Source organism: Scyliorhinus canicula, chromosome 7, assembly GCF_902713615.1.
Source record: "Scyliorhinus canicula chromosome 7, sScyCan1.1, whole genome shotgun sequence".
Classification (NCBI taxonomy): domain Eukaryota; kingdom Metazoa; phylum Chordata; class Chondrichthyes; order Carcharhiniformes; family Scyliorhinidae; genus Scyliorhinus; species Scyliorhinus canicula.
The window spans coordinates 178,622,023-178,638,617 of record NC_052152.1 but is presented as its reverse complement, the minus strand read 5'-3'; positions in this window follow the sequence as shown (position 1 = coordinate 178,638,617).

Below are 16,595 nucleotides of genomic sequence, written 5' to 3'. Positions count from 1 at the left end.
GAAATTTCTTTAGCACCTCCTCCAAGTTAGCTAGAGTGTGCTGGTGCCAGGGCAAGGACAACAGATAGCATAGGTGCCAGGTCACCAGAGGGCAAGGCCTCAAACCAGTCCTGCTGCCGAGCAGTCAGATGGATAATCTGATGGTCTAAATTGCAAAAGGAGAATGATGAACATATAAAACAAACTACGTGATGCATGGGAAACCTAATCAGAAAGGCTGCACACAAGGGCAGCATGTGGCGCAGTGGTTAGCACTGGGACTGTGGCGCTGAGGACCCAGGTTCGAATCCCGGCTCTGGGTCACTGTCCGTGTGGAGTTTGCACTAACCCTCCGTGCCCGCATGGGTTTCACCTCCACAACCCAAAGATGTGCAGGGTAGATGGATTGGCCATGCTAAATTGCCCCTTAATTGGAAATAAAAAATAAGTGGGTACTCTAAATTTAAAAAAAAGAAAGGCTGCACACAATGTCAAGGAGGATGGAGGAGTCCAGCCTCAACATGACACAAGGCTTTGTGCAGAGCTTCAAGCCAGCTCACCATTTCAGAAATGGATAGGAAGGCAATCTCGCTTAGAACAAATGGGAAACCCACCATTATGCAGCCTCTGAGGACAAAAGTGAAAACAACCTTTATTACAGAGCAAACAGTTCCCTACAATATTTAGGCTACAGCAATTAATGTCCAAAATGTTGCCTTCCAAGTTCTCTTCAGAACCATTGTTCAAAGGGGCTTCTGGACTGTCACTGCAGTCCAGCAATCTGTTCTCCAACAGGCCATCAGCATTGTTGAAAAGCCACCTTGGGAGAGTGGCAGTGGCTCCATGGGACATGAACTTGCTGATGGCTCTTAGATTATAGAATTCCTACTCCTCTCCTTTCACTTCATTAGTTCCCTTGCTAGTGCTTATCAGACCAATGCAGACTGCTCAAGGGCAGGCCGAGACAGTGCAGCATGATACTGAGCCCTTTGGGTCCACAGATGCTTGAGGTTGACCTCCAAGTTTAACTTAGTTTCCTCAATTGAAGGTCAATACCCTACCACCTCCAATGCTGCAGCCACTGGGGAAACACTTTATAGTAACACTTAAAAAGGTAAAGGCACATGGAAGACAAGCACTAGGGAATGCGCAGGGCTGGCAGTGGGTTTCATTTCTTTATTTTAAATATTTCTATTGGGTTTTTTATACATAGTTTACAAAAAGTGATCATTGTGTATTTACACCTTCTCCTCCCCTATCAGTTAGCTCTCCCTTACTCTCCTCTCTCTCTCTCCCCCCCCCCCCCCCCCCCCCCCCCCCCCCACCCCCCACCTCTCTGCTTAGGTGTTCCCTTGGTCTATTTTACATTTTGGTAGGGTTTTAGTTATTTGCTTGTGCTGGCCCCGGCATGGCCCTAGGCCCTGTAACTGGTTCTGTGGATTTGCCAGTTGGAATGGACTTCTCCACCTGGTGGCGGTGGTTGGTACCCCTCCCCATACTGAGCGGTGCGGCCTTGGCCGGACCCAATTTTGACTTGGGCCCCTTCATCCCTGCTGCAGAGCCCTGTCTTTGTGGCCTTGTCCCCCCTCCGTTGTTTATTCTGGCTGTTCCCACTGCCCCCACCTCTGCTCTCCCTACCCTCCCTCCTCTCTTCCGTCTTCCTGTTCTTTGGGTCCTGTGCAGGCCCACCCTCCCCTCACTCTATTGGTTGTTGGCTACAAACGGGTCCTGGACCAAGTTGGTGAATGGCTTCCATATCTTGTGGAATCCTCCTCTGACCCTCGGATGACGAATTTGATTTTCTCCAGGTGGAGAAATTCTGACAGGCTGGCCATCCAGTCTGCAGCTTTGGTTGGTGCTGTTGATCGCCAGCCAAGCAGGATTCTCTGGTGTGCGATTAGGGAGACACCTGGTTTTTCAATTTAAATAAATGCCACTGTTTCAATTTCACGTGATTTGTTTTGATATCTGGGCCCATTATGAATGCTTGGTTGAATTTCAAAAGTTGTTGAACCACTTTTGCCAACATGTCTTCGGATTTTGGTTGACAATTTAAGAGTTTATAAAAGAATTATTCATCTTTGATGTGGTGAGTCAGTAAATGCTTGTTTGTTTTTACAACAGGTTGACTACTTGAGACAATTTAAATCGTTTGAAGGGTGTTCGAATGACAGCTGGGTCTGCTGATGCAAGATGGTTGCCAAGACGATCATGCCGCCTCTTCCACAGAAATACGGCCCATAGGCCATTATGCCACAGAGGAGGCCTTTTGACCCATCAACGTCATGCTGGTGCTCTGTAGAACAATTCAATCAGTCCTATAACTTGCTCTATCCCCATAGCCCTTTATTTCTCCCAAGTACTCTCACTTGAATTCCTTTCGAAATCATTAATCGGCTCTGCATCTCGCATCTTCAAAGGGAACAAGTTTCAGGTCACTTTATTCACTGTGTAAAGAGATTCTTCCTCACATTCCCCATCCATAACCCACACCCCAAATCTTAACTGTGTCCTTAAATCCTCGTCCTTGTACCATCAGCTAATGGGACAGCTTTTCTTTGTCTATTTTATCTAAATCTGTCAGAACCCTGTACACCTTCACCAAATCTCCCCTCACCCTTCTCTGCTCCAAGGAAAGGTAAGAAGTGTGGGACTGTCACTGAACAGGCAGGTATGGTTGAGGTCACTGTTTTTGCTCACGAATGACCTGATCACCTGGAGCCTTTGAAGAAAGGGGCTGTGTGTATTGTTCCTCTTCCACTTCCTCTTCAGGTTCCTGATAAATAGAAGCAAGCATTGTTTCCTCATAATGGCCAAGTTGTGCAACACAGTAGCATAAATTTGCTGAGCATGTGAGGATGAACTTTGACTGGAATCGTGAGACATCTCGTGTGGGAATAACACCACATGTGGTGCTTGTCCAAATACCAGTTGGACAGATGACTGCTGCAGAATGAAAGAACTGTGACTCCTGTCATGATAATGGCCATTAACCTGAATGATGCACTGTCTGTGAAGGAGTAAAATCACCTGCTGTTGATGCGTCGTGCAGGTGAGAATCATTCAAAGCAAGGTGCGTGCAGTCAATGGAACCGTATATTCTGGGGAAACTTGCAAGTTTGGCAAAATCTTGTGCTTTCTTCTCCTGTTTGTCTTTGGCAAGATGAAATTGGATAAAACTGTTTCTCTGTGCATAGAGAGCCTCAGTGGTTTCCCTTTAGAATCAGGCACTGCAAAAATTGAGATTATCCTTACACCTCCAGCAGCAACTTAAAAGGAAGCAGACGTATAAAAGTTAACAGAACGTAAGAACTCGGAGTAGGAGTAGGCCATCTGCACCTCAAGCCTGTTCTGCCATTCAATAAAATCATGCATGATCTTTTTGTGGACTCAGCTCCACTTACTCGCCCGCTCACCATAATCCTTAATTCCTTTACTGTTTGAAAATCTATCAAAATTGCCTTAAAATCATTCAACAAGGCAGCCTCAACTGCTAGGAATTTCACAGATTCACAACCCTTTAATTGGGTGCAGAAGTTCCTCCTCAACTCAGTCCTAAATCTTACTTTGAGGCTAAAACCCCTAGTTCTAGTTTCACCCACCAGTGGAAACAACCTCCCTGCTTCTATCTAATCTATTCCCTTCATAATTTTATATGTTTCTATAAAATCTCCCCTCATTTTTCTAAATTCCAATGAGTCTATTTAGTCTCTCCTCATAAGCCAATCCCCTCACGCCCAGAATCAACCTAATGAATCTCCTCTGTACACCCTCCAGTGCCAGCACATCCTTTCTCAGCTGAGGAGACCAAAATTGTACAGAGTACTCCAGATGTGGCCTCACCAGAACCCTATACAGCTGCGACATAACCTCCCTGATTCCATTTGCCTTCTTAATTGCCTGCTGCACCTGCAAACCAACTTTTTCCGATTCATGCACAAGGACACCCAGGTCTCTCTGCACAATAGCCTGCTGCAATTTTTTACCATTTAAATAATAGTCCATTTTGCTGTTATTCCTACCAACATTGTACTCCATCTGCCGGACCCTTGCCCACTCACTTAAACTACCTATATCCCTTTGCAGACTTTCAGTGTCCTCTGCACACGTTTCTCTGCCACTCATCTTTGTGTCATCTACGAATTTTGACGCATCACACTTGGTCCCCAACTCCAAATCATTAATGTAAATTGTAAAAATTGCGGTCCCAACACTGACCCCTGAGGCACACCATTAGCCACTGATTGCTGACCAGAAAAACACCCATTTATCCCCACTCTTTGCTTTCTGTCAGTGAACCAATCCTCTATCCATGCTAATTAATTACCCATAACACAGTGCATCTTTATCCTATGCAGCAGCCTTTTGTGCGGCACCTTGTCCAATGCCTTCTGGAAACCTAGATACACCACGGTAGCACGGTAGCATTGTGGATAGCACAATCGCTTCACAGCTCCAGGGTCCCAGGTTCTATTCTGGCTTGGGTCACTGTCTGTGTGGAGTCTGCACATCCTCCCCGTGTGTGCGTTGGTTTCCTCCGGGTGCTCCGGTTTCCTCCCACAGTCACAAAGATGTGCAGGTTAGGTGGATTGGCCTTGATAAATTGCCCTTAGTGTCCAAAATTGCCCTTAGTGTTGGGTGGGATTACTGGGTTATGGGGATAGGGTGGAGGTGTTGACCTTGGGTAGGGTGCTCTTTCCAAGAGCCGGTGCAGACTCGATGGGCCGAATGGCCTCCTTCTGCACTGTAAATTCTATGATAAAAAACCACATCCACTGGTTCCCCATTGTCTACCATACTCATAATGTCCTCAAAGAATTCCAGTAAATTAGTTAAACATGACCTGCCTTTCATGAACCCTTGCTGTGTCTGCCCAATGGGACAATTTCTATCCAGATGTCTCGCTATTTCTTCCTTGAAGATACATTCAAGCATTTTCCCCACTGCAGAAGTGAAGCTAACCAGCCTATAGTTTTGTCTGCCTCCTTTTCAAACAGTGGTGTCACCTTTGTTGTTTTCCAATCTGCCAAAACCACCCCAGAGTCCATTAGTAAATTACCACGAGGGCATTTACTATTTTCCCCTCCATCTCTTTTAGTACCTTGGGATGTATTCCATCAGGGCCAGGAGACTTGTCTACCTTTAGCCCCATTAGCTTGCCCAACACTACCTCCTTCGTAATAATTATCGTTTCTAGGTCCTAACCTACCATAGCCTCCATGCCATCAATTATTGGCATGTTATTTGTGCCTTCCAATGTGAAGACCGACACAAATACCTGTTCAACGTCTCGGCCATTTCCTAATTTCCCATTATTAAATCCCTCTAAAGGACCAATATTTACCTTAGCCACTCTTTTTCGTTTTGTATATTTGTAGAAAGGTTTGCTATCTGTTTTTATACTCTGAGCTAGTTTGCTCTCATAATCTATCATACTTTTCTTTATACCTTTTTTGTGGATTTTGTTGACCTTTAAAGATTTCCCAATCCTCTAGTTTCCCACTAATCTTTGCCACTTTATATGCATTTTCTTTCAATTTGAAACCCTCCTTTATTTCCTTAGATATCCATGGCTGATTATCCCTTTTCCTACATTCCTTACTTTTCACTGGTACATGGTTTTGCTGAGCATTGTGAAAAATCGCTTTGAAATTCCTCAATTGTCCCAGCCTAGCTCCTCCCTCATCCCATTGTAGTCTCCTTTGTTTAAGCACAAGACACTTCTCACCTCTATCTCTATTTTAAATTCAAACATACCATGATCACTCCTTCTGAGAGGGTCCCTAACTATGAGATTATTAATTATTCCTGTCCAATTACACATAACCAGATCTAGGCTAACTTTCTCCCTCATAGGTTCCAGTACATACAGTTCAAGGAAACTATCCGATGAACTCCTCCTCAAGGCTGCCCTGACCAACCTGGTTTGACCAATCGACATGTACATTAAAATCTCCCATGATAATTGCTGTACCATTTTTACATGCAACAGTTATTTCTTTGTTATTGCCTGCTGCACCGTGATGTTATTATTTGGTGGCCAATAGACTACACCTATCAGTGACCTTTTCTCCTTACTATTTCTAATTTCCACCCAAATTGATTCAACCTTTATCTCCACGGAACCTATTTCATCTCTCACTACCGTCCTGATGTTATCATTAAATATCAGAGCTACACCACCTTAACCTTCCTGTCTGTCCTTCCAAATAGTCTGATACCCCTGGATATTTAACTCCCAGTCGTGTTCACCCTGTAACCATGTCTCTGTAATGGCCACCAAAGCAAACTCATTTGTGATGATTGTGCCGTCAACTCATTTACTTTGCTTCGAATGCTACGAGCATTTAGGTAACATGTCCTTAAGCTAATTTTTATACCTTCTTTTTGAATTCTAACACCTACATTAATAACATCTTCTGAGTTCTTCCCTTTATCGTTTTTCATAATTTTCCTTGTAGTTGAACCCACCTCCCTACGTGCTAACCTGCTGTTTTGCTTCCCATTAGCCATTATAGTTCTCGTAGTTTTATCCTCCCCTCCACCCTCACCATCCCCCCAACTTGTTAGTTTAAAGTCCTTGAGACCACCCTATTTATCCTTTCCACTAGAGCATGGGCCTCAGATCGGTTCAGATGGAGACCGTCCCAACGGTACAGATCCCTCCTGTTCCAGTACTGACGCCAATGCACCATGAGGAACCCCTCTTTCCCGCACCATTCCTTTAGCCATGTGTTTACTACCCTAATTTTATTATTCCTATGCCAATTTGCACATAGGGTAGTAATCCAGAGATTATAACTCTTGAGGACCTGTTCTTTAATTTAGTTCCTGGTGCCTGATAATCCCCCAACAGGTCCTCTTTCCTATTCTTGCCTATGGCGTTTGTCCCAACATGGACCACAGCAACTGGATCCTCCCTTCCCACTCCAATATCCATTCAAGCCGGTCAGAGATGTCCCTCAATCTGGAACCGGGCAGGCAACATACCATGCGAGACTCTCGATCCTACTGACAAAGGATTCTATCAATCCCCCTAATTATAGAATCACCGTCACATTGAGCACTGTCACCTTGACTGCCACAGGAAATGGGTTCTTGTTCTGCTTCAGAACTGCAGTTGTGGTTGCAACAGCTGACAGGTCACACTCAAAACCTCTTTTGTGACCCAAAGACAGCTTCAATGTGGACCAATATTAAGATAGGGTAAACAACTTGCTCTCTAAAGATAATTTTGCCTGCCCTTCACCTCATCCTCCTCTTTTGAGTGGTTTGTCCTGCCCCGTGTGACCTCTCCACATTCCGCCATTCATGCTCAATTCCCAGAAGAAGCCCTCTTAGACTCCCCTTACGTTTGGAAGCAACTTCCTACAGCACAATATGTTACTTGATGAAAACCATACCTCAGAACCAACCAGGCCACTTCCTGAAGAATATTCAAACTTTAGCCAAGTGTCGGAAACCACCAAAAACGTATACAGTTGTGTCAGAAGCCAAAAGCAATAATCCGGTAGCTAATCTGTAAGTATTTCATGATTCCTTTAAATCGCACTGGTGGGGACATCTTCATTCCATTTAACAGTCTGAGGTTAAGTTGACCCTTTGACTGGGGTGTTCAGTTGTGAAATGACAAAGGTGGCATTAAGCAGGTGGCACACTGATTCATTTCTTCACCTCACCGCTCTGCATTTTTCCAGTGATTCATATGTGCCTGCCTGCAAACAGCATTGCCAATTTGGTACCGTGTATACCTGCCATGGGATGAGTCCAGGCACATCACCAGCTCTGGTAATGTCTTAAGTTGGCTGCGTAGTTCCTAAAAATAGAGTGCTCCATTATCCAATTTAGCCTCCAATGATTTTTCATCAAGAGGCACAAATACTACTATTGAGCTAAACTAACATTTGCTATTTGTATCTAAATTTACCATAAATTCGACACCCATTTTTTATGTATAAAAGAGAAAACAAGAACGATAACATTCCACAGAATTATGTTCAATGTACATGCAGCAAAGTAAGTTAAATGAACAGTAGAATGAACTGTGGAACAACAACATGAAAACCTGTCTGCTTATTAAAAATTACTTCACAGGGGGACTTCCGGTGGCGGCTATGAAGGAGTAAGTCGCACAATTGGTGGCTCCCGCTCGGGTCGGACTTCTGGAACTTTTGCCCTGATTTTCTACTGGACTTGAACTGTAAAACTGAAGACAGTTGTGTACTGAATTCCCACATCGGTGCATGGAGAGAAGGACTAGAAGTGCTCGTAAAGGCAGAAACAAAAAGACAGAGAAGGCTTGGGCTGAAGCTGCAGCGGGAGACAGCATGGCGGAGGACTGGACCTCTGGTTTGTCGACCCAGCGGTCAATGGAGCAGCTGATGCAAGTTATTCAGGAAGGCTTCACTAAGCAGAAACGAGACTGCTTGGACCCGATAAAAGAGTCAATTGAGCGGCTGGAGCTTAGACTGGACACCCAAGATTGGGCAATCTAGAAGGTGGAGAAGGTGCTGGCTGAGCAGAAGGAACAACAAACTGCGGTGGAGTTGGAGGTGGGGTGCTGAGAGACCAGCAGAAGAAGCACCTGGAGAAAGTGGAGGACCTAGAGAATAGGTCCCGCCGGCAGAACTTGAGAATCGTTGGAGTCCCGGAGGGGTCCGAAGGAGTGGACGCTGGGGCATACATCGCGGACATGTTTGAGAAGCTGCTGGGTGATGGGGCATTCTCCCGGCCCTTGGAGATGGACAGGGCTCACAGAGCACTCGCAAGGAAGGCGCGAATGGGAGTCCCCCCCCCGACGGCAATGGTGGTGAGATTCCCCAGGTACTTGGATAAGGGGTGTGTTATACAGTGGGCCAAGCAGACACGGAGCTCTAAGTGGGACAACTGTATCCTGTGAGTTTACCAAGACCTGAGTGTGGAGGTGGCCAGGAGAAGAGCGGGCTTCAACCAGATGGGGTCGATCCTTTTTGAGAAAAAGGTGAAGTTCAGACTGTTGTACCCGGCCCGTGTCTGGGTCACGTATGAGGAACAGCACTTTTATTTTGAGTCGCCTGAGGACGCGCTGGACTTTGGGAAAAGGAAAGGACTGATGGTAGTCTGAGAACTTTTAAATTTTGCTGCAACGTTCATTTTTTTTCTATTTTTTCTCTCATCTTTAAAAGGTTTTTGTTTTTCATTTTGTGGGAGCTGTTTGTAATGCCTTCTGTATTGATTTGGGACCAGTGGCAGAGCTGAGTGAGTTAAGGTTTTCATTTGCACTGTTGGGGGATGGAGGTGTGCTTGTTTAGATTTGGTGTTTTCTGTCGGGCAATTGTGTGGGGATTGTTTGACGTTGGAGTATGTTTGTATGAGCGGGGGGGGGGGGGGGGGGGGGGGGGGGGGGGGGGAAACAATAGGTGGGAGACTCTCCGGTGCCAGGAATGGGGGCCACTAAGCTAGCTGGGCGGGCTAGCTCACGGAAGCGCAGTGGGGTTGTGCATATGTTCGGTTTATCAAAGGGGTTGGGTTACAGAGTGTTGTTATGAGGTGGGGGAGGGGGGAAAATGTTCTGCTGACAAGGGAGGGACTTGGGCCAAGGGACGGAGAGGAAGTTGGGGGCGGAGTCTGCCTGGAGACGGGCCGGTGGAGGCGCGGAACATGAGCTGGAGGCGGGCCCAAAAAAGGGGATGGCTGATTGGCAAAGGTGGGGGGCAATGAGCCCCCCAACTAGGCTGATCACCTGGAATGTTCGAGGGTTAAATGGGCCGGTCAAGAGGGCACGTGTGTTTGCGCATCTACGGGGACTGAAGCCGGACGTGGTAATGTTGCAAGAGACTCAGTTTAGAGTAACTGACCAGATTAGAATGAGAAAAGGCTGGGTCAGTCAGGTCTTTCACTCGGTACTGGATTCAAAGACTAGAGGGGTCGTGATCCTGATCAGTAAACTGGTGATGTTTGAGGCGGGTAGAATAGTCTCGGATGTGGGAGGTCGGTACATTATGGTCAGTGGGAAACTGGAGGGGGTGCAGGTGGTATTAGTAAATGTGTATGCGCCAAATTGGGATGATGTGGAGTTTATAAAGAGGATGCTGGGGTCGATACCGAACCTAGACTCGCACAGGTTGGTCATGGGAGGGGACTTCAACACAGTTATTGATCCTGGTTTAGACCGGTCAAGCTCAAAAACGGGCAGGGTGCCAGCAATGACAAAGGAACTAAAAGGGTTCATGGAGCAGACGGCGGGAGTGGATCCATGGAGATTTGGGCAGCCGAGGGTGAAGGAGTTCTCCTTCTACTCTCACATGCATAAAGTGTACTCCTGGATCGATTTCTTCATTTTGAGCAGGGCCTTACTGGCAGGGTGGTGGACACTGGGTACTCGCCGATCACAATCTCAGACCATGCACCGCACTGGGCTGACCGGCAGGTTAGTAAAGGCAGTAACCAGCACCCGCACTGGAGGTTAGATGTGAGACTTTTGACTGATGAAGGGGTGTGCGAGCGGCTGAGGGAATGTATTCAGAACTACCTGCAGGTCAACGACACGGGGGAAATTTCAGTAGCTATGGTCTGGGAAGCACTGAAGGCAGTGGTCAGAGGGGAGCTGATCTCCATAGGGAGAAGGTGGACAGGGCAGAGATGGACCGACTGGTAAAGGAGATATTACAGATCGATAGAAAGTATGCGGAGACCCCAGAGGAAGGGTTTTTAAGTGAACGGCGGAAGTTACAGGCGGAGTTCGGCTTGTTAACCACAGGGAAGGGCGGTGGAGCAGCTGAGAAAGGTGAGGGGGGCGATCTATGAGTATGGAGAGAAGGCCAGCAGAATGCTTGCACAGCAGCTGCCTCTAGAAAGAGGGAGGCGGCCAGGGAGATAGGGACAGTAAATGACGGAGATGGGAACCTGGTTGGAGATTCAGCAGGGGTGAATAAGGCATTTAGGGATTTCTACAGAAGGCTGTATAGGTCGGAAACCCCTAGGGGCCGGAGGGGATGAGGCACTTCTTGGGGGGGCTGAATTTCCCAAAAGTGGACAGGGAGCTGGTTCATGCTTGATGTTATATATCTACAAACTCACCAGCAAGCCACCAAAGGATTCTTTGACAGCACCTTCAAACCCATGGCCTCTACCACATAGAAGCACAGGGGCAACCAATGCATGAAAACATCTCCACCTGCAAGTTCCCCTTCAAACCACACACGATCTTGATCTGGAAATACATCATTGTTCCTTCACTGTCACTGAGTTGAAATTCTGGAACTCCCTTCCAACAGCTCCGTGGGTTTGCCTACACCACATGTACTGCAACGGTTGGAGAAGGCAACTCATCACCACCTCCTCAAGATCAAATAACGATGGACAATAAATGTTGGTCTACGCAGAGATGACTACATCCGGTGAAGTCATTTTTTTTAGCAAACATTTTATTGAGGTATTTTTTGGTATTATAACAACACCACAATAAACAATGTACATGAAACTATAAACATAGTGTAAAAGCCATCTCCCTCCCTTCCAGGTACCACCTTTATTAATCCACTACTCTAAGCTAAATTAACCCCCCCCCCCCCCCCAACCACCTTCTGCTGAAGATTATTTTTCCGCGAAGAAGTCGACGAACGGTTGCCACCTCTGGGCGAACCCGAACAGTGACCCTCTCAAGGCAAACTTGATTTTCTCCAAACAGAGAAAGCTAGCCATGTCCGATAGCCAGGTCTCCGACTTCGGGGGCTTTGAGTCCCTCCAAGCTAATAATATCCATCTCCGGGCTACCAGGGAAGCAAAGGCCAGAATGTCTGCCTCTTCTCCTGAATTCCCGGGTCCTCTGACACCCCGAAAATCACCACCTCTGGACTCAGCGCCATCCTTGTTTTTAACACTGTGGACATGACATCTGCAGACCCCTGCCAGAATCCCCTAAGCTTCGGACATGTCCCGAACATGTGGACATGGTTCGCTGGCCCTCCCGCATATTTTGCACACCTGTCTTCCACCCCAAAGAATCTGCTCATCCGGCCACTGTCATGTGAGTCTGGTGAATGACCTTAAATTGTATCAGGAGCCTGGCACATGTTACGGATGCGTTGACTCTACTCAACGTGTCTGCCCATGGACCATCCTCTATCTCTCCTCCCAGCTCCTCCTCCTACTTGCGCTTCAGCTCCTCGGTCCGCGTTTCCTCTGACCCCATAAGTTCCTTGTGAATGTCCGAGATGCTCCCTTCTCCTACCCATCCTGAAGTTGTTAAATTTGATGTTAAGACCAGAAGGCTGTAGTGTGCCTAACCAGAAGATGCTACTTTTCTTCCTGCCAAAGTGGACTACTTTGCATTTTCCCACATCTGTCAAATTTTTGCCCACTTCCTAACCTATGTTCCTTTGCATAAATCTTATATCATCTTCACAATTTACTTTCCTACCTATCTTTGTGTAGTCAGCAAAATTAGCAATCATACATTTGGTCCCTTCACCCGAGTCATTTGTTTAAATTGTAAAAATTTGAGGACCCAGCACTGATTGATCCCTGTGGCACTCCACTTGTCACATCTTGCCAATCTGAAAAATCTATTAATCCCTATTCTGTTTCCTGTTAGCAAACCAATCCTCTATCCATGCTAATATATTTCCCCAATACCATGAGCTCTTATTTTATGTAGTAGCCTTTGTTGTGGCACCTTGTCAAATGTCTTCAGGAAATCACATAAGCACATCCAGCACATCCACCTCTATCAACACTGCTTGTTCCTTCCTCAAAAGAAATGAGTTAAACAAGGATTTTCCTTTCACTAAACCATGCTAATTCTGCTTGATTTCATTGAAATTTTCAAAGTGCCCCACCATAACCTCCTCAATAATAGATTCCAGCATTTTCCCTAAAACAGATGTTAAGCTAACTCGTCTGTAATTTCCTGCTTTATGTCTCTTTCCTTTCTAGAAAGCAATAGTCCTTATTCGTATCTCTATTAAAACCCAATAACAAGACTTCCGGTGATGGCAGGCAGGAGGCAGCCGCATACTGGAGGGCTCCCGCTTGGGAATAGAAATTATGAGGTTTTAACGCCCGGTCCCGGGGGCAACGGAGGCTGAAAAAGCTGTAAGACGGAACAGGGAGGAGAAATGTCCAAGTTTGGAAACAAAACGGCCGCGGAAAAGGGGGTAATGAAAGTCTGCCGGTGAGTGGAAAAGTCAGTGCGGGAACTGCAAGGAAAGTGGAGGCTGGGGCACCAGGGGAGGCCACATTGCTCACAGCAGAAGAAATGACCAAAGTGATGGTTGTGGAACTTGAAAAACAGTTCAGCAAGCACATGGAAGCAATGAAGAATGAGATGGGGACGGTTTTGAAAGTGCTGGTGGAGGAGGCAATTGCCCCGGTGAGGGTGGCAGTATCAAATGCAGCAGCAGAGGTGCGGGAGCAAGGTGAGACACTGAAAGATGTGGAAGAGGCATTATCACAGCACAGTGATCAACTCACCTCGATGGGGAAGGAGTTGAGGAAGGTGATAGAGATCAACAAGGGTCTGCGAGCCAAAATGGAAGACCTGGAAAACAGATCCAGGTGGCAGAATCTGAGAATCGTGGGTCTGCCTGAAGGGGTGGAAGGCCCGAGGCTGATGGAGTATTTTGCCATGATGTTGACGAGGCTATTGGGGGAGGGGGACGATTCCTCCCGATATGAACTGGATCGGGCTCATCGGTCGTGGAGGCCAATACCAATGGCGAGTGAGCCACCAAGAGTAGTAACTGTGTGTTTCTGTAGGTACAGCGTGAAGGAGAAGGTCCTGTGCTGGGCAAAGCAGAAGCGGGTGGTGCAGTGGGCTGGAGCTGGTATATGCATATACCAGGACTTTACGGTGCAACTGTCGAGGCGGTGGGCGGCTTTCAGCCGGGTGAAGAAGGCACTGTACATCGGCAAGGTGCAGTGCGGCATAGTATATCCAGCTAAGTTGAGGGTGACATACAAATCCAAGGACTTTTATTTGGGACGGCAGAAGCGGTGGAGGAGTTTGCGAAGGCAGAAGGACACTGGCAGAATTGAGAAATGGGACTGAGAGTCGGTCGTGTACCGATGTAGCCTCATGTAACTTTATTTTTTCACTGGGTGTTGGTGTACGTACTAAATTAGTCGATGTTGTACATTTGAACAAGGGAAGAGTTGGGACTTTAATTTGCAATGATGGTTCTTTGGGGCTTGGGTGTGTCTGCGGGGTTTGTGTGTTAAAGGGGATTTCTTGGTTTTCCTGGGACCGGGGAAGGGGGAAGGAGACCCGGTCGGGGGCCTCCACGCTGGCCGGTTTAAGCCGGCCAGTGAACGGGAGTGAGATGGGGGGGAGGGGCTGTGGCCATCGGAGCCTGGTCGAACATGTTTCGATGAGTCTAGCCAGGGTGAAAAGTTGGGGGAAGGAACCAAGGTTGGGGGGAGGAGTTTACAAGAGGAAGTGGAGGGGACGAGTCTGGGAGGGGAGGTGGGGAGCGTGTCTACAATTCATGGGTGTCATTCACGGTACTCTTTCGGCGATTGGATGGCGTTGAATATTTAGGGGGTGGGGTTGGGGGGGTGGAATATATATGTCAATGGTGACTATAGGCGATTCCGGATTCCTTTTCTTTTCCCTTTTTTTCCTCCTTGGGAGGTTTTGTTTTATTTGTTGCTTATATTGTCATGCGGGCCGTTGTTTGGGGGTTGGTAGGAGGAGGGGATCGTTGTTGTTAATAAGAGGATTAATATTGTATTTGTTACCATTTGCTGTTTGTTGGTGGGGTGTAAATTCTGAAGAAAATGTGAAAATGTAGAATACAAATATTTTTAAAAAAATACAATTACACTGATTGAACAAGGTATAAATTTCGATGGGGTTTCTGACAGTGAAATGAGAGCAACAAAGGCTTCCTCCCAGGTCACCTTTTCAGCCCCAACTGATTTCATTGCTGGGGAGGTTGATAGAGGGTGTCCACACTTCAGCCCGTAACAGAAGAGGGAATGACAGACCGCTACTTCGGGAATTTTGCATTGACATTTCCATGCACTCAATCCAGAAGTTGCGGTCGGTTTTAGAGAGTAAACGACAGGGAATGCTAATCGTTCACTGTCCGGCCAGCCCCTTCTCACCCTGCTTTGTGCAAAATCTGGGCCATTAAATCAATTTCTCTCTCCACAGGTGCTCCCTGACCTGTTGAGTTTATTTCAACACTTTCTGCTCGGCTGACATAGTCCATCTCAGAGCAAATGAATTAACCTAATGCCCAACAGCAGGAAATATCACTTCTGGAAGTGCAGATTCTAAAATCTTTGGCATAGAAAAGCTGGGCTATCTCAGGCACAGCAACTGTGGGGTGCTGCACCTTAAAAAGTTAGACACCAATGCTCTGCCCTGATCATGTAAATAACCTCCACTTTGCAATTTGGAACAGGGTCTAAACTTACTGCAAGAATGATCTAAGGTTCTGATCTGCACACTTCCTCCAATAAAGTTATGCACCCTTAACGTTCTCTCTGATTTTATTTGCAGGCGATACAGAAGATTAATATTTAACATAAAGTGGAGTAATCTTTACATCCAGTATCTGAAGAAAACAGTTTACGATAAGATACAGTAATTGCTATTTCTGATTCAGTCTCTTCTACTTTCTCCCTTGAGTAGCTGCACCTTTCTAACCCATAGGCTAATACAAAGGATGTTGACTCTTGTCCCAGCTCAATCTATGCAACAAAATCCAGTCAATTTCTTATCTGGCCTATTGTCTTTTGGCACACAAATCTTTACAAGTATATTATCGCATTCAGTTTTGTAAAGTTACACTACAATAACTGGAAAATATTCAAAGGGCTATTATTTGTATGCATTTAATTGGAATTTGTATAGCACGTCAATATTCTGATGGTATGAATAACAAACCTCAGTTACACTGATAGCCAGTATTATCAGACTCTCAAATAGAAAAATGACAGCCAACAAAAAAATTTATTATGTATTGTAAACCATTATACACTCCCGGCCCTGAATCCATGTAATCTTCTGGGAGAGATTAAAATTCAGGTAAAAACCACAGGCCAATTAAAATAAAAATTCTTCTCTGATCTCCCATTAGGCAATCAAAAATAGTATAGAAGACCATCCTGGCTCAGATTAGTAATAAATGTTTCCTACCTCAAACCTCTCTGTTACTGATTACACCTTACTTGCTTTGGAAGGAGGCCACTTGACTGTGCAAAGAAATAGGGCACCTCACAGTTGCTAGTTTTGTGGCTGAGGAATAAATGGCCAGCAGCTCAAAATTGAGTAGCACCTTGCCCGACCTTTTGGTGCCCAAAGCCTGCCTACAACAACATCCTGGAAAGCCGGTAAACTGAGGAGCAGTCAGCTCACCTGCAACTGCTTAAAGAATCAGTGAAAAACTCCAATTGCAAAATTCTGTTGGAAATGGATGGAGTTTGCCACGCATTGTGTTGTCCAGTTGTACCAGACCCTGAGTGGTCTAACCAAGTGATCATGGCAGCTGACCGAATAATGTCTCAGGAAAGTTTGAGGTTTTCTTTTTGTGTGTTTCTCCTGGGCCATCACTAAAACTCCAGCTGGTCGGTTTGAGGTACACCACCGCTCCCCCCCCCGCCCCCCCCCCCCCCCCCCCCCCCCTGCA